Here is a 25,029-nt window from a genome sequence, read left to right on the forward strand (position 1 = left end):
AGAACACCTTCAGCTGTTTTCAGTATTAAGCATATGTGTATGGCATATATGTATACACGTGTGTGTGTTCAGAGGCAGATGCTGAATTGGTCGTTATTTGTGAGTATAAATTGGCATGAGGGTTCTTTATGAGTTTTAATGTGATTGACATCTCAGCCAATGTAAGGAAATAACAGGTGTATAGCTTGTGTGCTAGGCATAGCATACATTTTCATTACTTCGTGATGTCAATACCAATTATCTTCATAATTTAATACAGTTTCACTCATCCAAACCAGGCAATGAGCTACTTTCTGCTTTCCTTCTCTTCCCTTAAAAAGACTGTTTCCCGACCCTAGGGTTTATTTGACCATTTTAAAGGCCCAGATTTTCTTGCCATCCCTGGGTACACGAGGCTGTGCACAAAGTGAACAATGCCACAAGTTAATGTTGATCACTACAAAGGTTATTGAATTTTCAGAACCTATTCTAGAAATGATTTATATTTAGTTTCTCTTTCACAGAAAGATTCAAACACAGAATCTGGCCTTGCTTTTCATCTCATCTACCCAGAGAGTTGCTTTGATTCCATCTGTGTGTGCAAACAAGATTCCCAGAGGAACCCAGGGCTGGTTTTGTTCTGTCTTGTGCCTGTCAGTGATCGATTCAGGGATCTTCCTGGAAGAATGAATGTTTCTGTTGGATATGTTACACATGGATTGTCAAAATTTGAACATGATAGAATGAATGACAGTGCATCCATGATGAATGCAATTTAGTCTTTAGGATATGGACTATGAAGCAGGGTAGACATACACTTTGCACATCAATGATAATGGTTTGTAGCTACAAAACATACAGGAGATGGACTGTAACAGCCTTCATCCAACGCTCTGAAGCTGTCTGATGAAAGGAATCCTCTCAATGGCTTGCTAGCATTTCCATCTTTCATAAAGGAGAAAATAGAGGTGAGGGTGCAAGGAATGGGACATAAGGAGGAGAAACGGAGTGGGTAGTGAGATGGAGTTCTTTATTTCATCGTATTTTGCTGACCTGTATTAGGACATGTATTCATAATATTGCCTGACATGTAATCAGAAGCAAAGACAAAGAGGAAGACATTGAGACACTTTATTTATATAATAGCATCAGTGTGGGGGAAATGTCCCACTGTTCACTTCTTCAGGAGCTCAAACTTTTATCACCCAGGTCATGACTCAAAGGTCTTAAATCATTCAGCCCCCTGGGGAATCCTCTGTGCGTCCACCAGAGTGTGGAAAGATAGACACATTGGAGAGTTCCCTGCCATCCTGAGTCACTCCTGGCTTTGCCTCAGGCTCCTGAGTCACCTCCTAAGAACGCAGCAGGCAGTGAGCCAGGGTGGCAATTTTCCTCCAAACAGCCCAGCAGGGAGGAAGGTGCCAACTTCCCAGCGTCTGCTTCTGCTTTCCTCTGGGCTAATTCCTCCCTATTCTCCTTCAAACTGTAGCTGGTATTTATCCGTTTTGTCCAGTGGTACTACTTTTCTGAGCAGGTAAATCGGGTAATTCTACCCCCTTCTACTGAGTGAGGGAGGGGTCCCCTCTCTGACCAACTGAAGTTCAATTACTATGCGGCTTCTTCCGCTGAGACCATTTGTTGGAATGATGTTTCCATCCTTTACAATATTTCCACTGCAATGAGCTGCAATCTCCTTTAGAATTGGAAGAGTCTTTCCCTAACGTCCTGTAATTTCATCAAGCAGGCCGCCTCCTGCTAAAAGACAAGACTAAGCAGGCGTAGCAGCACCCACCGGTGATCCTTCCTTGCTGTTTTGGCCCAGCTTCCTTCTGTCTTTTACCCTGGCCCCCTCTTTCATGTGCCCTTATTCCACTGAAAGAAAACAGCGGGACTTGGGTGCTCTAGTCCTGTCACAGTCCTGTTCCCTTGTCTTGCCTTGCAGCCTCTTTTGATTTCAGTTTTTTTTCTGTCACCAACACGGCAGCTGAGAAACCTGGGGAATCTGAAATAAACTAAGGAGTCAAATGAAGGCATGCTAACTGTGGGAAGTATGGTGTGAAGCTTGTCTCCACACATCCCCATGGGATCTCACAATGGCTATCACTGCAAATGCTGGAGTTTCCCTCCCCATGCTGCGGGTTTATGACGGCAGAGACACACAAGTTTTATATTTGCTTACAGCATGTGCTGAACTCTGAAGAGCTCTGGTGCTGGTTTTAATACTTGTAAAGTAATTGGGGGATTGTCTAGTCTTAGATATCCAATTGGCTCCTGGCTGCCGAAGAGATATTGCTACCAGCTGATTTTACAATGAAAGGCTGTCATAGGCTTTGATGATTTAGGCTGGCCTGCTGTTCTTGGACCCAGAGACCTTGAAGCCCAGTCTGCCTCTGCAATAAACCACTCTTTCATCTGTATTTTTGGCTTCCCTAGATGGCCTTTCAAAAAACCAGTCAACTTTTAAAAGAAATGTTACTTAGATTGGAAATTAGCTGTATACTAATAAGTTAGGGAGGGCATGTGCAGTCTCTTAAAGTTGTTTTTATTTATTAATTTTGTGATTTGACAATTTTATGTATGTGAAATTTGGCAGTTCCATGTATATGATATATTCTGCCTACTTTCTCCTCCCTCCTGCCCTTATCTCCTTCCCATCCCCCTCTATTCTGTCTCATCCCTTCTTTCACAGAATCTGGACTCTGGGTTTTGTTTTGTGACCCAGTTAGTTTAACCTGGGCCATCTGTGTCGTTGTATTGGAGCTATCCACAGCAGCATGAGCAGTAGCCCCGCCTCCCTCCATACCTGCTGTCAAAGACACATTCTTGTGCAGATTCAGCAAGGGTATTCTCAGCTGCTGTGAATTCTTGATTGTAAAGGCTGTGTCTTGCCCAGAAGATGACTCTCCCAGCCCTGATCCCTCCATATACATTTTAATCTGAGCTGCCATGAGTAAAAAATCTTTGAATCTCTTTAATTCACCTAATACAATTTTAGCATCTGCAATAAGACATACTCTAAAAGTTGTACATTTTGTTGTTTTCATAATGAATATTTAACATCTACTTTATTTTTAATTGTGTGTGAGTGTGTGTTGGAGGGTATTTGCATTTGAGTGTGGGTACTCATTGAGGCCCAAAACTTCAAATCTGCTGGAGTTGGAGTTATAGGTGGTTGTGAGGCACATGCCTGGCATGCTGGGAACCCAGTCAAGGTCCTCTGTGAGAGCAGTGTACTCTCAGCCGCTGAGTCATCCCTTCAGGCCTCCACACTGTATATTTAAAATAACAATTTGCATTTATATTCTAGACTATTTTCAAGCTGAGTCATCTTGAATCTCCTAGAACTCTCCAAGGCATGGCTTGTCAATATCTCCATCTGCACTGTGAAGCAGATGGCCATGATAACTTAAAACATTATTTTTTAAATTGATTTGTCTTATAGACTAATTTTATGTGATGATTTAAATATTTATTTACAATTCAGTACATTTTGGTGGTATGGAAATCATGTTTCACATACTCAATAACCCTGCTTATGTCAAAAATAGGCACAATGTATCTCTATTCTGAAACCAGAAGTTGTACTTCAGAAGGACACAAACAACTTTTTTTTTTTGGTTTTTCGAGACAGGGTTTCTCTGTGTAGCTTTGCGCCACCTTTCCTGGGACTCACTTGGTAGCCCAGGCTGGCCTCGAACTCACAGAGATCCGCCTGGCTCTGCCTCCCGAGTGCTGGGATTAAAGGCGTGCGCCACCACCGCCCGGCTCACAAACAACTTTTATGATGTCCGTTTCAGAAATTGGTCAGCTTGTATCAGGGCAAGGAGGCCATGTTGAATTCTTGTTTGCCTGGGTTTTTTTTGTTGTTGTTGCTTTGTTTTGTTTTTGTTGTTGTTGTTGTTTGGTTGGCTAGTTGATTGGTTTTTGTTTGTTTGTTTGTTTGGTCAGAAGTAAGAAAGTATACAAATAGTGACTAGGGCGTATCAAAAGAAGAAAGAAGCCAGCTTATGTGCGTTCTCATTAATCAAACCTGGGGGCAATGTTGTCAGGAGACTGAGAGAGACGAAAGGATTAAAAAACTCACAAGAATTCATATAGCTAAGCTGATTTTTAACTAAATAAGAAAGGAGGCAATTTTCTTCTTTACAGGGAAATGCTGGCTGGTGGAGAGATACAGCTGATAGAAAAAACAGAGTTACAAACTTACCGTTTTGCAATCATCACAGTAAAATTGAACATGGCGAGAAAGATCGACAAGTAATCCAGCAGAGGGAATTTAAATGAGAAATAAGATATGTGCAGAGCCTCAAATTATCTCTCTACAAATCACTCAGTAACATGAACAATGAAGAGGCACACATACAGTACCGACACAGGACAGCATCCTGTACATCTTTACCACCAGCAAAGGGTGATCAAGCGCCTCTCAGCAAGAGACCACAGGAAAGCCACAGCACACACACTGTGATCCAACTCAAAATGAATCATCTTTGTTTACCTACAAGGAAACAACAGAGAAACCCAGTGTCAACTTGATACATGCTATGGATAGCTGGCTTTCTTCCATCAGAAATGCCAATGGCATGAAACCAAAGGAAGGCTGCACAACTGCTACAAACTAAATGAGACCCAGAAAACAAAATAACTGCATGGAATCGGTGTTACTAGGCACTGTCTTGAACTGGGGGAGAATTCTATCAAAGATATCTTGGTAATAATTGGGAAAACTATCATAGACTTTAAAGTGCTGTGCCAATGTAAAAATGTCCTGAATTTGAAAATTACCCTGTGGTTCTCTATAAGAAATCAATCTTGTCATAGAAAACATAAATTTGAGTACTAGGGGATAAGGCAGCATGATGTGTAGAAGCTACTCTCTATAGTTAGAAAAGTGTATATTTTAATTTTATTATATATGTGTATGTATGAGAGAGAGAGTGTGTATGCTCTAAAATAGTAAATCTGGATAAACAGTAATTAGGTACTCTGCAGCTCTGAAATTATAATACTTCAAGCATAATTTTATTTTTAAAAAACAGGACATAGTAAGCCAAGTTATTTTACTGAATACTTATTATAGTCCTTACTGTTGTACTGTGGTTTGTGTATCCATAAAGTCCAATTTAAAGGGGTTTTGGTCCCAGAGTGGTGGTGTTGAGAAGTGATGGAACCTCTAGAAGACAGGCCTTGTAGAAGTTCCCTGGGGTTACTGGGGGACACTGTTCTCAAAAACGATTTAAAAGGGGTTCTTGACAAGGGGTTGCCTTTAAAGGGGACAAGCTGGCCTAACTCTGCTTCCTGTCTCTCTGTGTGAGCCTTCTTATACACAGCCTCCTGTGAACTACCCTGGGACTGTGTATAGGAGTTTTCAGGCCCCCAAACAAAAGCTGTGTAACCTCTTTTCTTTATGTACCTGGCTACCTCAAGTATTTCACTGTAGTGATGAAAAGCTAATACTGCTTCACTACTCTGAAAAACAAAATAGAAATCAAGGAACAGGAAAACACGTGTAGGAATTTTAAAGTCTAGCTGAGAGTACATTAGCAGATACAACAATCACATGAATGAATCTTCTGTAACGAAATACTGACCACTTCATGTAAATGACAAAATAAGAATTTACAAGTTTGGATTGCCCTGAGTGTTTTTCCTACAATCCTTTCCCTGATCAGATGCCTGCTCAATGCCTATCTGTTGGTCATTTTTATAGCATTTATCAATGTATCAGACAGACATAGATACTTTGTTCCTAGACCATCTCTCTTAAAAACCAACTTTTTTTTTAAATTCACCTTTTTCTTGTTTAGCTCTTAATTTCACGTGGCCTCAGTTTCTACCCCTGTGAGGTGAGGCGAACTTAACAGTCTTTGAAAGCTCTTGGGATTTAAAGGCCATCTATCTACATGGTGATGCTCTTGCTGGTCTGTGGAGGGAAGGAGATAGACAAAGCTAGGGATATGGATCTATCCTGCAGTGAGGACTCCTACTCCAAATGCTAGACTTCTATTGAAGCTTGGGTTTTGTTAATAAAAACAGTGTGTTATGATATTTCCTTATATGTCTTTACTGCCTGACATTTTTTTGTCAAATGGACATAAGGTGCACAGACATGTACCTTCAACTCTTTTTTCTCAAGACATTAAACCAGAGCACTAGGATGCTAGCTTTATATCCTTAATTAATAGTATTGCTCTCTTGACCTATCAACTTTAAAAATAAGGATCTATAATTACTTAAAAGGAGAAATTTGTGCTGATAAGCTTTCTTCAATCTCTTCTTTCTGCATTTCCCATATAGTTAATTTCTTGTCATTTATTTTTTAACCACTTGAACCATATTCTCAATGATTGATTAGCCTGTATTTTGCTAACAGGTTGATTAAATTATTTTTAAGTTAAAAAAACTCCCTTCACATTATTATAATAATGTGAATATTATTAATTAAGGAAAGATATATTATGATTAGATCTATAAAAAGGAGCCATAAGCCTAGGTTAATAGAGCTGGACTACTTGCAGAAGAATATTTCAAGTGTCATGGTCAAGTTGGTTATTTTTTTAATGTATTAAATATCACACAGTACCATAGCTTGCTGTGTATTTATTTATTTATTTATTTATTTATTTATTTATTATTTATTTATTTAATATCCCTTCTGGTTTAAGAAAAAAGTCTTTGAAGATTCTAATTAACTACATTTTTATAGTGGGCAGAATTATACTATGCTCTCATCATGTGATGGTTTCTTCATCTGTGCGTTTCGGGCACAGGTGTTGCACTTGAGGGCTGACTTTTGTATCCCTATCCCTAACTGCACTGGTAACTTTCTAAGCCTGCTAGCCAGCTCTCACCCAATAATTATTTTTTACAGATTTCTAGGTCAAGTTCATTTTCTTTGGCTGTCATGATCTTCTTTATCTTGGATTGCCTTTCCATTTTTACTATAATATAGCCCAAGTAGTCTTTTTAAAATTTGTCTTCAGAAAGTATACAGGGAAAGTAAAAAGCTCTAACTACTTGCATGTCTGAAAATATCTTTTGAACTGGAAACATAATTTAGATTGGTATGTAATTCCACCTTTAAAAGGATTTGTTCTCAGAATTTTCAAGCAGTTTCCATTATCTTCTATCCATCAATTTTCCTGGGAGGAGAGTGGCACAGTCCAGTTCTCATTTCGGTACAGGTAATTTGTTTCTTCTTTAAGAAAGTCCTTAGGCTTTTACCTCTGATTCAGCGAAGTTCCATAAAAGGTTCTCAGGTATGGAATCCTTCTCATTGTCATTTGATGACAGAGATGTCCCAGTTACCCACAGAGGCCTTAGCCCTTCATGGGAAAGAAAACACATTTGCTAAAATGGAGAGTACTTTTTTGGTTTGATTTGAGCAGAAGGTACACATCCTTCTGCATGTGGACACTGGAGCAGAGTGTGGTGAAGGTAGGCTTGGATGAATTCCTCTGTAGTCCTTCAATCAATACCTTGGATTCTGCTTTAGTGTGCCCTGGAATTTTTGCAATTCTAAACCTTGAACTTACGTTTGTGCACACTTGACTGTGGAATAAGGTATTTAGAAAAAAGTTTATATCTATATTGAAAATGTAGATGTTTTTGTTAACATTGTGCCCCAGATGATATAGTATGATAACTCTTTCTGTAGAATCTACATAGATTGTAAGTAATCTGGAGATGGTTTAAAGCATGATATAGAGCCAATGTATAGAGGATATACATTGGCTATGAGCAATTTGAGTTCACTTGGAGCTTCTGCCGACTTTGATGTGTGGGGAGTCCTGGATGTTGAAAGATGACTATACTTTCTTGAGTGCTGATATTTTTATTTTTTGGCTCCAATTTACAAAGGCAAAATCCAACTTTTATTGAGCAGTCTTCCAGGAAGGGCCCTAAGAGCTTCCTATGTTCTAACCTGACTAATCTCCACTAAAACCCTATGGGGAAAATACTGTAATTGCCTGCATTTTATAATGAGGCACCAGAGATGTTGCACAGCTCATGATTGGCCCTGCTGTTATGTGAATCCTGGCACTCCATGGCCCCACCCTCCACTTATCTTGGAGAAGTATGTAGAAAGCTTTAATTCTCTGATCCAGGGATTTATTAGGAGCTCATTCTCCTTCCTATTTTGAGAGGCATTTATTTCTGTGGAATGTGAGGTGCAGAGGCCAAGAGGGTGAGGCTTGTGTTCTGTCTCCTCTTCAGAGCTTCACTGAGACAAGGCTGGGGTTTCTGAATGCAGAAGTCACAAAGTCAGCCGGCTGGGTCCAGACATAAGCAGTTGTTTATGCTGGGGTTTATGTGGCTCCACAGTGGCAGACGAGAAGCAGCCAGAGATTTGCTTTTAGAAGCAGAAGACGGTTTGGGTTCATTTCACCCACTGCCTTAACTACTTCATACTGCTAAAGTCAGACAAGCTCTTGAGGATAGAATTCAAAATGGCACCCAGCTTGCCATGCCCTCCCATGCTCATTTCTCTGTTTGGGGTGTTTAAGGCCGCTCTGGGAAAGCAGCAACAGGGCCAAGGGGAGAGGGGAGAGAGGATTAGAATTTATATGCGTAGTTAGGCTTGTTATACCTGCTCCTTCCTGAATGTCTGTAAGGAGTCACTTGCCCCTCCAGGTGTCTGTGCATGTCACCATTAAGTTCCTGTAATGGTCTTGTAGTCCACACATTATGCCATGTTACAGATGAGGAGTGGAAGACATAGAGCACTAAAGATTTGCCCAAGGCTGCACAAGAAGTGTGTTCACCTGACGTTAAAACCCATGTCTACTCCACTCTGCCATGGTGCTTTTTGACTCTTTAAGGATGTGGTCAGGAAGGAGCTGGTGTTGGTGCATGCTCATTCTCTCTTGCGCAATGCTCTCTTTCTCCATTTAATTCAACATTTACTGAACAGTTCCACAGCAAGTTATCTGTTAGAGTAATAGACATACTCCCCCCCACAAGCCAAATTATACCTTGATTGCCTGGGTGTGACCTTTTGCCACGTGAAAAAGCAAAGCATCACTTTAGGAGTTACTATCACCTGGAATATAGACTGACCTCAAGGGTTTCTTCAACACTACAAAAGTGGCTGCAAAGGGCTTCTGTCTTTGTGAGCATGTCTCTTTGGAGTTTTCATTTTTTTCCCTATACTCCCCTCCAAAGGTTCGGTTTATTTGTCTTTTCATCTTAGACTGGAGAAGTAGCCAATGGGTCATCAAAAAAAAGCAGAAAGAGGTTTGAAGAGTGCTTGCCACAGAGTTTACCATCTCTTGATGCTGGGCATCTTTCTCTGTGAACTAACTACCTCAGAGTGAGAGGCTGTTGATAAGGGCCAGGATTGTGGGGAGGCATCTGAGATGAAGCCCCTCTTCTGAATGCTAAGGGAACTAGACATGCATGTGGTACACATACATGCGTGCAGGCAATGCGTGCAGGCAATACGCGCGCACACACACACACACACACACACACACACACACACACATATTAAAATATCAAATTTTAAAAAGAAATGGAGGAGAGCAAAACAACTGAGTAAAAGTCCCTTAGTCTTCTTTCTGTTACTGTGACAAAGACACCGTGAGGAGAAGCAACTTGAAGGAAAAAAAAAACGTTTATCACACCTTACAGCTTTCAGTCCTTCCTTTCATGAAAGGAAGTTAGGGTAGGAATTGTAGGCAGGAACCCAGGAAGAGACTGCAGAGGAATGCTGCTCACTGGCTTGCTTGCTCAACTCACATTCTACTAGCTTTACTATACCTCCTGGGAACACTTGTGCAGGAAGGCACTGTCTACGGTGCCTGGGTCCTCCCACATCAATCAGTAATCAAGGAAGCACCTCCACAGACTTGCATTTTCTCAGTTGAGGTTTCTTTTCCCAGACAACTCTAGCTTGTGTCAAGTTGACAACATACTAGCTAGGACAGGATGTAGTGATGTGATCTGGTGGCAGAACCTGGCTGTAAATTTGAACAACCCAGAGAAGTTCTGATACTCTTGTTTACTTTTTATTTACTGGCATGACAGAGATTTTCTCAGGAGATTGGTTTTGATCCAAAACTTAGAGTCTATACACATTCATGGTGTAGATGAAAACTCAGTCATTGCTTCCAACTTGGATGTTCTTGCCAAGCTCCCATCTCCTGTTTTCACATTGTGTTAGAGAACATCGGGCCTGGGGAACATCAGGCCCCATTTCACCATCAAACAAATAGGAGAAGCTGACGCACTTCTCCTTAGCCTTCCACACAATGCTTTCTGGCTCCTGAAAGGTAAGTGATGGAAGGTTCATCTTGCAGTCTACATTTGAATTGAGGTTGTTGTCTTTAGAGACTTTAAGTTTTCTGAGAGCAGGGTCCTTGTTTTATTCATTTGTCATTAGTTTATCCATGCAGGCAGTATTTATTGTATGCAGATGGTTCATCCCTGCTCTCTCTCTCTCTCTCTCTCTCTCTCTCTCTCTCTCTCTCTCTCTCTCTCTCCTCCCTCTCCCTCTCCCTCTCCCTCTCCCTCTCCCTCTCCCTCTCCCTCTCCCTCTCCCTCTCCCTCTCCCTCTCCCTCTTCCTCTTCCTCTTCCTCTCCCTCTCCCTCTCTCTCTCCCTCCCCTCCTCCTCTCCCTCTTCTTCCTCTCTTTATTGAAAATAGATTCTTCTCACATACAATACATCCTGTTCCCCTCCCTGCACACCTCAGTCATTCCAGCTCCTTCTCAGCTTAGCACCTTTGAACAAGTAATTCCTGATGCTATTCTCCTCCTCTGTATTAGCAGACCCTTCTTGTCATTCAGAGCGCAGCTAAGATAATTGAATCCCCCACACTTGATGAAGTAACCACCAGTCACTGGATACCATGTGATCAGGCATAGTGCCAACCATGATGTCTATGTGTCTTTCCTCTAACTATCCCTCCCTTCCTCCCTCCCTCCCTCCCTCCCTCCCTCCCTCCCCCCTCCCTCCCTCCCCCCTTCCCCTCCCTACCTTCCAGCTCCATTGTAACAGTGATCTTATTCTTCCTCACTCCTAAGCCTGTTCAAAAGCATGCCACCATATAGTCCACAGAACATGAAAAGATAAATAGAAAAATGTTGGAGGATTAGCAGGCACACATTTGTTAGATTAGAAGAAAAAATGGTTTTTTAGACACAGAAAACAGTTTGTAACCAAAGACATGAGAAAACAAGTATATTAAGAGTATGTTGTAGCTGAAACTCAGAGCACAAATTAAGATTGAGGAAGAATAGGGACACAGAAGGTAAGAACTGAAATTTCTTTCTTCACAACAACACACACACACACACACACACACACACACACACACACACACACACACCCCACTGCTGCCTTGAGGAAGAAGGAGAAATGGACTTGACAGAAGATACTGATAGAGTTGATCTGGTATAACTAAGTTTTAACTTTGATGTTAGCAATCTTGTTTTTTTTTTTTTCTTTTGGTTTTTTGAGACAGGGTTTCTCCATGTAGTTTTGGTACCTGTCCTGGATCTTGAACTCACAGATATCCACCTGGCTCTGCCTCCCAAGTGCTGGGATTAAAGGCGTGCGCCACCACCGCCCAGCAGCAATCTTGTTTTACAAGTGAATTCAAAATATTTCACGTGACCTGGACAAGTGTGGAAAACACATCGACAATCATTTGTGAAATTATTCATTTGACATTACAAATCACCACTAGCAGTGGCTACACTTACGATACATGTATGTGTGTGTAATATATATTGTTTGGGTTTTATTTATTATTTCTACATTTTATAAACAATTCTGGGGGACGTTGAAGAGGGGTTCACTTTGATAGCCTCCTTTTCTCTAAAATGGAGACAATGGTGTGCATGCCAGTGAGTTTTCGTAAGATTCAAAGGACTTTGAAACGTGTCAAATGCAGAGAGCAGTCTTTGCACTAAGGAACAGCTGTTAGAATTTATCCTAACAGTCAATGTCATTGTCATTATTGCCACCACCCCATCATCATCTACTACTCACAGGAAGAGAAAAATGATGTAACTTTAATGAGGAAACTTTATAGCACATTGAAAATCCTTTGTAAAGCCAAATGCCTTTTCCTGTTTCTTAATGTGGATGCCCTTCCTTCCTTCCTTCCTTCCTTCCTTCCTTCCTTCCTTCCTTCCTTCCTTCCTTCCTTCCTTCCTTCCTTCCTTCCTGGTCTTGCTATGCTGCCTAGGCTCTAATAGTACATCTGCACTCAACTCCCCCCCTCCCCCTATCCATTGTTTTCATTTTTTCAAATCAGAACCAAGTCCAAACTATGCCACTGTGTGTTGGAAGAGATCTCAATAGAAAATATGTTCTCCACAGTAAAGGGAACATCTCAGGACCCACGCAAGAGTCTCTGGTTCCAGCTCCTTTCACCAAGACTCAAGGCTAGTTGTGGCCTGTGGTTGGACAACTCAGCCCTTTGTGAGAGAGGAAGGAAGGGCGGTCCTGCTTGAGATTTCCTGTCACTGTGAGTCACTGATACAGAGCTGGTTTCTGGCACTTCATAGCCTGCTATCAGGAGAGCAGGAATGTGGCTGCACAAATGAAATGTGTGCGTGGTGATAACTGCTTTCCCAGCTGCAAGCAAGGGGGATCCCAGCTCTTCAATGTGGCTCCTCATCCCTGCTAGCAACAGATCCAAAGCAGGGCTCTGCTTTCCTACTCTAAGAATCAAATAGCAAAACAGGATAGAAAGAACAACCTTGCATGTCACTTTGTTGTAATGGAAAGACAGACACTCTTGCAGACAGGAGGCCAAATCCACATGCTGACTCTGCTGGGAAAGATCTTAAGCCTTCCCATCCTGACTTCTTTTATCTTCTGTCCACTCTATCTTAAGCAAGCTGGAATGGAATAGGGGGAGGATGTGTGTGAAATTCCTATAACTGTTTTGTAAATAAAATTGTAATTTTCCCTCCTGGAGTATAATGTGAAAGGGATTAATCTTCATAGAGAAATTCTGTCAAAAGGGAATGATGACAGTTGTGCTATATAACTTCTAAACATGCTGGGAGGATCAATAATAATAACAATAGTTACTGAGCCCATGCTTTACGGTAGACATTATACTTTATGTACAGTATTACTAATCTTCATAGCAACCCAGACAAGTCCATTGTTCTGTTCTCTGACTTAAAATGGAGTAATGCAGATGACAATGCTTTGAAATCTTAGTTGTTGAAGTTAAGAATTATAATCAGTTTATTAATAAATATGCCAGGGTTAATGTCTTATGAAGCTTGTAAAAATAATACACTATGGATTTGTACAGAAACAGGTTCAAATATATATAGGTCTATAGCCAAGTTACATCTTTGGGTTTTGCTTTAGTCCCATGTAAAATGGGTACGATACCAACTACTTGTAATCACAACATAGAGAAGGACAAGTGTGTGTTTGACACATAGAAGATTCATCACAAATATGCACGTATGCTCCCCATCTTCCTTTTTATTTCTAAAAATAGTAGAAAGGGATCATAGGCTTTCAGTATCACTAAACAGGTATTGATTGCTTTTCAAGGTGTCTTTAGAAATACTTCTAGGCGTGGAAAAGGCGGGCAGAACAGTGAGGAGTAACAGCATTACAATGAAGCAAATCCTCAGTCTATGAAGAGAATCTGCTGATTCATCTTGTAGTGAAATTTTTTGTTTGCATGTTTGCTTTTAATTTTTCTTATAAGCTCTTGCTGTGTAGCACAGGCTGACCTTGGACTTATGATTCTCCTGCCTTATCCTCCTGAATGCTCGGGTTATACACTTGTGCCATTATGTCTGGCTTTTAGAATGCCCTTGAAAGGGGTTGTTTTTAATTAGGGACAAGAAAATGATAATATAACGTTGCAATGGGAGAAAGATTATTAAAATGCACTTTCTTTTCTTCAGCATGGATTACAATGATATCAATGAGACGGTATGGTCTTTGTAGGGAAGGTACAATGAATTCAGCTGTGGTTGTGATACGAATTTAAACTGATTGTCATTAAGTAGCTACCTTCTAAAGCCAGGACTGTTGGAGTGTATGCTCATTTAGAGGGAGAGAGAGAGGAGAGGGGAGGCATCTGCAGTGTGTTGAAAACAATTAGATATTCTCTCAGTACTTTTGTTTTGTTCACACAATTAGGCTTTCCTTTTATCCCTGAGGCTGGGACAGTTCTCCAAACGGTAATTATTTTATCAAGGTAACAGCTTCTTTTTTCATTTGTTCCCTATGTTTATATTATAGGATACAAAGTAATAGAAAATATTTTTTTCATGTCAGCATAGGTCCCTTCAATACATGTTGAGACATTTAGGGATGTGGAGTTATTAGTCCACTTAAAACTGTATGTCTTAAGAACTGTCCCAGCAAACACATGCTCCTGACTCTGATCCATGCCCAAAGCTTTACAGTTCTTGTCGGGTGAACTTTGTAAGGATCTGAGCATTATTATTGTGTAAGGCCAGAGACTTAATGAACAAGGAGTAGTTAGTTATCTTCTATTTGGGAGCAGAAGTAAAATCTATTTGGTAAAGAAAAGACACAAAGACCAGAATGAACATTATTTAATAATAAGAAACTGTTTACCATGAGGCCTTCATTTTCTGTCACACTAACTCCAAAGCAAATCTTGACTCTGACTGTACTTTCACACCTGTTACACTGGCCCTGCTCATGGGAGGACATGGGGATAGACGGAAAGTAAAATGATAAAACAAATGGAAGACAAGAGAAAAGAATCTTACAGTCTCAGTGCCTGACCTCTATCAGTCTTGAATAGTACAGTTTTGAGGGTTCAGATAGCTCTATTTCTCTGTGGCGGTTGATATTTATTGCTTAAGTATTTCATAGGGAGCTTAAAAGGCAATATGGAGACATAGGAGAAAGGAAAAGAGAGGGATAAAAGGAAATGAGTGAAATTTAGTATATTGCCTCCTTTAGGAATAGTTTCTAAATCTTTGCATGAACCAAGTTTAACTAATGCTAACAGTGTTTGTTGTAGCTTGTATTAACCATGGATGCCCTGGGGATATCATTCAAAAGTATTTTAATGCGATTAATGCTGCTAAGCTTAATGCAATCTTTCTGATGATGAAAAAGAGAGCTTTCTCCTTGTTTTGCTCTTTGAGATAGACATTCTTGGATTAAAGTGTAAGCCGTGGTTATTTGAGATCTAGATCCACACAGCACAGGACCCACATCTAAGGAAGAGATGCTTGCTGGTGAGTCATATGGAAAATAATCTAGCATTTTTCAGAGAAAAGGAATTGCACAGTGATGTAAAACCAGCAGATGCATCTTTACTCATCCTAAGGATTTGTTTTTCCCTTCCCTTTCAATCTTAGGCATGTCACATAAACTAAATGTACAGGTATTTGTCCTTCTCAAAATAATTGTGTTTGAACTAAAAAGCAATAGAGGCATTTTGAAAACTAAAACCTGTTTTTTCTACTGGTTTACTATAAAATCAGTTCTTTTGTGCCCGTGTGTGTGTAGTTGAAAGTTTAATTGGAGGAATTAGGAATGCACTAAGAACCCACAACAGACCCAGCAGTATTTAGAGCAGTGTTTCTCAACCTTTCTAGTGTTGTGCCCCTTTAATATAGTTCCTCAAGCTGTGGTGACCCCCAACCATGAAATTATTTTGTTGCTATTTCATAATTAATTTGGTATTCTCATGAATCATAATGTAAATGTTTGATATGCAGGATATTTAATATGCTACCCCTGTGAAAGGGTCATTTGTCCATCAAAGGGGTCTTGACCCACATGTTGAGAACTGCTGATTTAGAGACTTATCATTCCCATTTAGATGCTGAACTTCAACTTTTTACTACTTTAACACTGTCCTTTTCTCCCCAGGCAGAGTGATCTCCAAGGCTGCTTCTACATGCTACAGTCCAGCACTTGGATTTCTCACTGCACAAGTCTGGTCCTGGTCTAGACTGGCCTCTTCTACCTCCATGACCGTGCGCCATCTGGGGCCAGTGGTTCTCAGACTGTACTGTGCATTAGAAATGCTTGGAAACCTATTAAAACCCAGCTTTCTGGTGCCTCTGTGGACTCAAGGCAGCACTGGGAAGCCTGAAAAGCAGAATTTCGAATGAGTTCTCATTTATGGTTCATCCTACCAATCTGGGAGCCTCATCTGAAACCCACTGGCATGGTGTAAACAGCCCAGGAGTAGAAATGAAGATATTGCATGCATTTTCTTTTTTTTTTTTTTCCATTTTTTTGGGTTTTTCGAGGACAGGGTCTCTTTATGTAGTTTTGCGCCTTTCCTGGAACTCACTCGGTACTCCTATATGACCAAATGCTGAACAGAGAGCAAATTAAAGGAAGGGTTTTATTGTCTTACAGTTCATAGGAATATAGTCCTTCGCTGCACAGAAGACATGGTTTACAGTGATACCAGGGACGTGAGAAAACAAGAATTCAAGTGCTCAGCTAGATTTTCCCTTTCTCCCCACCGCCTCTACCACTTTGGCTCAATCTTGGAACTCAGCCTGTAGGATGATGCCATCTACATTTCACATGGGTCTTTAATATCACTGAGAACACCGTCACAGGCACACCCAGAAGTGTGACCCATTAATGCCCTCAATGTTTCTTAGTCCAGTTAAGTTGATAATTGAGATTAATGATCATAAATCCATCTCTTGTCAACTTGACACCCAAGTAATCATCTGAAACTATAATATTCCACCCCTGGCTCCCTTGGACTCATGGCTGTGTCATAAAGCAGAATGCATTTAGTTCAACCTCAGAAGTCACAACACTGTTCAAAAGTCCAAAGTCTCTTCTGACAGTCAAGGCAAACTCTTCAACTGCTAGCCTATATAAAATCCAAAAGCAATTTACAGATTTCCAATATGCAATGATTCAGGATACAGATTCTCATCCAAAGGAGAGAATTGGGGGGGTCTACCAAGGAAGTATCAGATCAGAACAAACTGACAATCCAATAGAAAAAACACCAAACTCTGATGCTCCATGTGGGAACTTAGGGTTCTTAGAAGTCAGCTAGGCTCCAGGGACTGCTGCTCTGTTGCCTGAGGTGCACATAGCCTCTGTCCTGGGTGGAATCCACTCAGTGTTTGTAGCTTTTCTTACAGAATGTCCCATGGTTCTGGGATCTTCTGGGGTTTCTACTGCAACTTATGCTTCACCTTCACAGCTTCACAAAATGCTTACTCAAGGCTTCCATGCAGGGAATCCAGCCTTGCTACATAGCCTAGCCTCAGTAGCATTGTGGAAACTTGGTCCAACGAACTGTTATTTTGAACAAGATAAAGGCAAGAAAGGATATGTGAATGCTTTTACCACAAAGAAATGGAAAGTGTTTAGGGAGAGAGTTGTGTTTACCCCCAGTTTTAAGATTTTATGCACTGAAATATGTCACTGTACTGTTACAGGACATTTAGAGTTATTAAGTTCACAGCACAGTTCCCCTGCATTTAAACTATATGTAATCAAACTATGAAACAGAAAACAAGCAAAGCATATGGGTGTATTTATAGTTTTGCTCTGGGGGGAAGTTTTAATTCCCTCCTTACTGTCTCTGTGGCCATATAACCACCTATCTTTACTTTAGAAGTCCTCTACAGGATCCTGACTTCTTCATTTCTGTTAGACACATTAATTTTGAAAGTGAAAAGGACGGCAGTGTGATAGCCAAAGGGAGAGGCACAAGTACATTTTAGTAGAAACGGCTTCTTAGTCCTGCTTCAGGATCCCATTAGCATATTCAACTTTTCTGTGTCCATTGACACAAACAAATAAATACAAAGGATGAAAGAGAAAATGAAACCCTAAATAAAATAAGTAATTGCTGAATTGTACCTTTCTAGCGCTAATAAAGGAAACAATAGAAAACGCCTCTACTATCACAGATCGTTAATCAGAAGGGTTATTAGATGAACTAATGTCCCAGCCCAGGGAAGGGCAAATGATGCAAAGGAGTTTAGGAGTGTTAATTCTCTCTAACCCTAGACCTAGTTCTGCTTCAGAAAGGGGAAGTTTGAAAATGTCACAACATTCACTCTCTTGTGACTGTCACATGTTCCAGCAACATAGCACAAAACAGTTCTGAAAAGATTTCTAATAAACAGTGCTGTGTTTATTTCATACCATTTCTTAAACCCCTCCTGCCCTGTGAACTCGTGTGTAAGTAAGGAAAGTTACGGCTTCAAGTCCATGACTAATTTATTAATGCTAGCCAGTGTTTCAGACCGGCTCTTCCTGTGTGTTCCCTTCCTTCTGTGAACCCCGAGAGTATCATGTGCAAGAAGATAGCAGGAGGGGCTGGGGAGATGGTTCAGCAGTTAAGAGCACTGGCTGCTCTTCCAGAAGTCCTGAGTTCAATTCCCAGCACCCATATGGTAGCTCACAACTGTCTGTGATGGGATCTGGATTCCTTCTTCTGGTGTCCTTGAAGATAGGTCACTCATGTACATTAAATAAATAAATATTTAAAAAAGAAGACGACGACGACGGCGGGAGCAGGAGGAAAGAGTCTTGTGTCTGCTTTCCTAGTGTCGATGGGTATCTAGTTAGACATGAGCAGGCTTGGAGGACAGGGGTGCCTCATAGTGTGCAGCCTGTGACACCCAGGACCGGGGTTATAGAACCCTAATTGCTGCTCAGAAGAAAGGGAGCTGAGTCCTGTCTCCAGCCCTAGGACAAAACATGACACCTTGGACCGTCCGAAAAGTCACTAGTGGACAACTATCTGGTTCTAGGAACTCTAAACCTTGTAAGATTAGTGCTCAGCAGGAGGTTTTCTGATGAAAAACAAAACAAAACAAACAAACAAACAAAAAAACCAAAATGAAGACCATACTGTTGCTCTCTCCAGAAAGAGAGAGCAAACAGGCCTCTCAATTACCTGCACATGAAAAAGGCCACAGAGACTGAGGGTATGGAATAAAGCCAGCCTAAAGTGTAGATGGCACCATAGTCCTTTTGTCCATTTGCCTCTTTGCTTTCAATAAACTCTTTTCTTTTACATTATTGGGACTTGAACTTAGGGCCTTGTACATGCTAGGTAAACACTCTAAAGTGAACCAAATCCTTGGTAAAACCAACTCTATTTTCTGCATCACATTCTTTGTGTTGTCATTTAAATCTTCCCTAGTGGGGTCTTAGTGACTGCTGGCCGCACCACATGGTTGCAGAGACTCCTGAGCACATGCTCCTGATCTATACCTGCCCATTCCAACTTTTTAAATCACTCTTTAAAGCTCTTGTTTTTATATTCCCATTAAACAGGTCGTATTACATTCTTAAAAAAAGTGTGTATTAGTATTTTTGCCTCCATGTATGTGTGTCCATTCATGCATGCTTGGTGCCCACAGAGGCCAGAGAAGGCATTGGATCCCAGACTCAGAGATCTGCTTGCCTCTTTCTCATGCTTGCTGGCTGGGATTAAAAGTGGGTCCCACCACACCTGGCTCCACCTTAGTTTTAAGGAATACAATATCATCATGAATTTCCACCTCTTGAGCTAGATAGCCTCATGAAGATGGTAGTATTTAGAATGTACATAAGTGTTTATAAAGACACATAGAAAATAAAATTTTACCTGTGTCTTTGGAAAGCTCCTTCTATGTAAGTTATAAAAATTAGGATTAGGCAACAGCATTGGTAGTTTTTGTTTTCTATGACAAAATATTCCCTTTTATAATTCCATTGGCTCTTGCTCAACAAAATAAAAAAGTGACACTCATCTTTGCTGCTTTGTTATGTGTAAATATATCTTACACATTTACTTACTAGGTCACCATGGTCACTGGCAAAGGTACAGCACTTCATCAAACAGTGATTTTGCTGAAAGCTTGGCACCGCTCAGCAAAATAGCAGGGAGCAGGCAGATTTTGCTGTGCTTACAGATTTGATTAATTGCCATTTTTGTATGCAGCAGGATTGAAAAGAATGTTTCCCAAAACTTGGGCTAAAAATCATCTGGGAAGCTTTTAAACTGTGTGGATTGCTGGGCAAATAAAGCCAGTCCAAATTGGAATCTTTGGGAGCAATCTCTGGAAATACACATTATCATAACTCTTAAGACATCTTTGTGTTTAGTCAATCTTAAAACCACTAACCTTAGACTCACATCTATAGATTAAAAAATATATAATTCATCTGTGGTAAAACATATGCTTTAATGTGTCTGTCACTTGGCACAACTCTGTGTTATTTCCTATTTTCTTTTCTTGCAATTTCTATAATCTTAGTGCTACACATCATTAGAAGTCCCTGGTAATAAGCAATAGAACTAATTCTGTACTAAAATGAAGCAAACTGTTATACTATGCAGAGTAAAAAAAAATTTAAAAAAATCCAAAGCTCCAGGATTAGGAAAAGACAAATAGAATAACCTCAAATATTGTAAAGGAATTCTGACCGTATTTATTTCTGTGCAACTTTATTCAAATTTCGAATTACATTGAAAAAGCATGAGCTAAATGTATCTGTTCATGTCCTCATATCCTGACCAATGTAGAGAGTAAAATGGAGGGATACTCAGGGCAATTACATGCCATATGGTATCCACGCAAGTCTCTGTCTTAGTTTCTTTTCTACTGCTGGGACAAATACTCTGGCAAAAAACACTATCAGGGAGGGATTATTTGTCTCACCATAGTTCAGGACCCCCCCACCTCCCCTTATGGACTGGTGTTGCCCACAGTGGGCTAGGTCTTCCTTCACCAGATTGTTCACTAGTTAACAATCAAGACAACCCTCCACAAACATGCCCGCCATCCACACTGATCAAGACAATTTCTCAATGGAGGCTCCCTTCTCTGGTGATTCTAGGTTGTGGCAAAGTTACCTCTGTGACAAATGAAGTAAGCAGACTGTATTTATATGTATTCTTCTTCGCAGCAGACATCAACTGCCAAGAGCTGCTCAGCTTTGTGTGGGACTACATGGGCCCCTCCCCCAGTCACACTGGAACTTTGGCTGCCTTGATCTTATACAAGCCTTGTGCATACAGCCACAGCCTTGTGAGCTCTTGTGTGAAATGGCCCTAGCACATTCCCTCAGTCCCCCCCCCCCCCCCCCCCCCCCCAAAACCTCTGGCTTTTACAACTCCCTTTTGTGATGATTCCTGAGTCTTGAGAAGAAGGGATGTGATCCAGATATCCCATTGAGACCTGAGCATTTCAATTTCTTCCTCCCTCCCTCCCTCCCTCCTCCTTCTTTCCTTCCTTCCTTCCTTCCTTCCTTGCTTTCTTTTTTCTACTTCCTTGAGAGTGGAAGGTGGTAAGTGTTGTGGTTCCCACAAACCACATTTCAGTCTCTTAATCTCTGCACTCTGACTAGTGGGGATCTCAGTTTGGCTCACCATCTACTGCAAAAAAGAAGCTCTCTGACGAGGGTTCTGCTTCTTTCCACACACAAATGCAAAGCTATTGTGGAAAACAGCATGACTTTTGTGAGAAGCACAGCTCCTAAATTAGAGCCGCCTACACCTAACCTCAACCCTTGTAATTCAGCTTCCAAAGAGACAGGAATAGGCTTTACAAAGACCAAACTATTTCCCTTACCTCTTTCAGAAAAAAAAAAAATCCTCATATTCAGAATAAACCTCCAGCCATTTGTTTAAAATGAAAGCCTCACTCCTCACTACTTCCTATTAGAACCTGGCTTTTCTGTCTGCTGGATGCTGTTAGGGCTGTCTGCCCCCACCCCAACCCAAACCTAGGGCTTCACCACTGTGGGAAGACTGACATCTTTCAGCTTCAGTTCTTTCCTCCCAAGTCATCCTCAGCTGATGAATAACAAGTTGTTGCATGCAATTTCTGCGTGTCGTATTCCATAGACTTGATATCGAAAGCTTTTAAACATATTCCCTCATATTGTTAGTCTACTATTTTTAGTAATTTTTAAATCATACTTTTGAAATAATCAGTTAAGATAAACATTGAAAAGTTGATGAATAAATGCCCTCTACAATTCCTTTTAAATAGACAAAATGGAGATCTGTATTGTGCATTACCTCCCAGGATTCCCCAGTGTGGTGAATTGGGTTTGCTTACAGTGATAAAAGGCAGCGTGTTAAAGTGGCTTTTGTTTTCTGCTCATCTTTCCTGATCTACCTTCACTACCCCACTCCCCAGGTCACCTCATCAATAACTGCTTGTACTTGGATCTTTGCCAATGCCTCTGATTTGAAGAAGCCAGACAGACAGATATGACGCCAGATATTTGATCTGGGAGGAGTTTAAGGAGGAGAAAGAATATGATGAAGATACATTGTAAAAATAATTTTTTTTAAAAGAAAAAGAAGTGTTTCCTAGGATGACTTGTACTTTGTGGAGAGTAACATATTTTTTTGGAGGGTGGGGGAAGATTTTAAAGTAGTTCAGAAGCCCAAGAGACTCAGAGAGGCCCATTGAATTTACCAAGTTAGTACAAAACCATCAATTCAAAGGGCAAACTAGATTTGGGAACTACAATTGCTCATTACAGGGGGATTAATACCATGTGGGTGAAGCTTCTTATTTCACTCTGCTTTGCCACTCTATGTAGCTAAAGTAATACCTTTTGATTATGGACTTAAATTTCCTGACACTAGTTTTAGAGTTACATTTGGCAAATACATTCAAACTACAGATCCATCAAATAGTAGTGATACTCATTTATTTATTTTTCTTAAAAAGAAACACATATCAAGTCTTTTCTGTGTATATTACATGGGGTTAGCTTCTCAAGACATACATTTAATTAAGTCAAGAATCTGACCATATTGATATATAGCACTGTATCTGAATAGATACTGCCTTTTTAGCTCCAGGACCAAAGACCAAAAGGAACCATCTAGTTCTTCTCTACGGTGTCTGGAATGAAAAAAAGAAACTGGCAGGGCCCTTCATAATTTTGTGTCTTCTTAGAGTCTTTCTGTTGCCAAGCTCCAGATGCTTATAGATGTTTACTTTTTTATCTTGAAATGACAACGCCTCTCGTATTATAACCAAACCACAAATACTTTAATTTTATGTATGAATGCTTTGTTAAGTTTTTGTTCTCACTATTTTTGTTGACCTCCATAGTTTCTTTTCTTGTACAAGTAAGTTACTTGAAGAAGAGCACCATGTCTCATTTATTTTTGCATCGCTAGGAGGCTGGAGCCTCATTAGCACTGGAAAAATGTTTCTGCAATGGATGAAGGAGAATCGTCTGTGACATTCAATACAATTTTGCAAGGCTGAAGAACTACCAATATTTTCCCAGAGTAGTCCATATGAATGGTACCAACACATACATTTTAATTTAAGTCCTATGAATTCATCTGCACTCTCTTGAATACTCACCCCAATATATTTTTCTAGACGTAAGTTAAAGCCAGTAACAAATTATGATTCATAAAACTAATGTCTAGTGTCAAATTCTGCCTGCTAGTTTTCCATCAATCATCTGAAGTGTCAGTGTGTAGTATCAGAAAGCCTTTACTGGCATGCTTCCAAGCTGACTCGTTTAAAAGCCTTGATGATCTTAAGTCATATCTACTTAGGCTCAACCAAGTAAGTGAAAATCCTAACGTATCTTAAGCCACTTAAGCAGTGCTCTCTAGGGGAGTAGAACCCATTGTGTGTATGCGTATGTATGTGTGTATGTGTGTGCCTGTGTATGTGGTGTAATACATGCACACACACATATGTTTATATGCATTTGGGATTTATTATATTAGTTTGTGACAGGGGCTGCATAGTTCAACAATGGTCATCTGCAGAGAACAATAGAACCCAGTAATGGCCTAGCCCACAAAGCTGGATTCCTCAGAGTCTCAATTTGGCTCTTAAGGTATGGTGATCCGAGAGGAGTCACTGATTCAATTCCACCTTGGAAGAAGTTTGGGTCTGCTATCAGTGCGGATGGCAACAGCAGAGGTAGACAATACATGCTCAGAAACAAGTAACACAGTCAGACACATGCACACTGCTTTTCCCCAGACCTGTTTATGTCTGGGCCAAGCACTGGAAAGTGCAGTTCACTTTGAGGGTAAGACTTTCCACTCAGTGACTCCTCTTTGTACATCATCATAGATATGTCTTGACATATGTTTCCTAAGTGACTCTAAACCCTGTCACAGGGAGACTGATTTTAAGTTTGTTTCTACAGCACTGCAGGCATTTCCCTAAAATCCCAAGTTAGCCTGCTGAATTACTCTCAAATCTCATTTTAAAAATAGCTAGATTGAGGGCTGGAGAGATGGCACAGCAGTTAAGAGTGCTGGCTGCTCTTCCAGAGGACCCAGGTTCAATTCCCAGCACCCACATGGCAGCTCACAACTGTCTGTAACTCCAGTTCCAGGGGATCCAACACCTTCACACAGACATACATGCAGGTAAACCACCAATGCACATAAAATAAAATAAAAAAATCACATTTTTTTTTTTTTAAATAATGGCTGGGATAGAGGTTGAGCTGAGGAGACAGTTCAGTGGGTGTGGGTAAAGCCCTTGCCACATAAGAATGAGGACTGGCTCTGGGATCCCAAATACCCATATAAATGCCAAAGGAGTCCCTCCTATGATCCCAGAACTCAGAAAGGAAAGACAGGGCACCTCCAGGAAATGAAGACAGTAACTGGTGAGTTCTAGGTGCAAATGAACATTGTTTTCTACTTGTCACTAGAGTTTTCCTGCTCCTGCCTGGCCCACAGTCAGGACAAATCTCTCTCACCCGCCAGTCCCACAGCTGCTCAGACCCAACCAAGTAAACACACAGAGACTTATATTACTTTTTTTTTTGTTTTGTTTTTTTTTTTTTTTTGTTTTTTTGAGACAGGGTTTCTCTGTGTAGCTTTGCGCCTTTTCCTGGAACTCACTTGGTAGCCCAGGCTGGCCTCGAACTCACAGAGATCCGCCTGGCTCTGCCTCCCGAGTGCTGGGATTAAAGGCGTGCGCCACCACCGCCCGGCTGAGACTTATATTACTTATAAACTGTATGGCTGTGGCAGGCTTCTTGCTAACTGTTCTTATATCTTAAATCAACCCATTTCTATTAATGTATAAGTTGCCACGTGGCTCGTGGCTTACCGGTATCTTAACAT

The sequence above is a fragment of the Peromyscus californicus genome, unplaced genomic scaffold (genome assembly GCF_007827085.1).
Source record: "Peromyscus californicus insignis strain IS unplaced genomic scaffold, ASM782708v3 Scaffold_9__1_contigs__length_137607984, whole genome shotgun sequence".
In the NCBI taxonomy this organism is placed as follows: domain Eukaryota; kingdom Metazoa; phylum Chordata; class Mammalia; order Rodentia; family Cricetidae; genus Peromyscus; species Peromyscus californicus.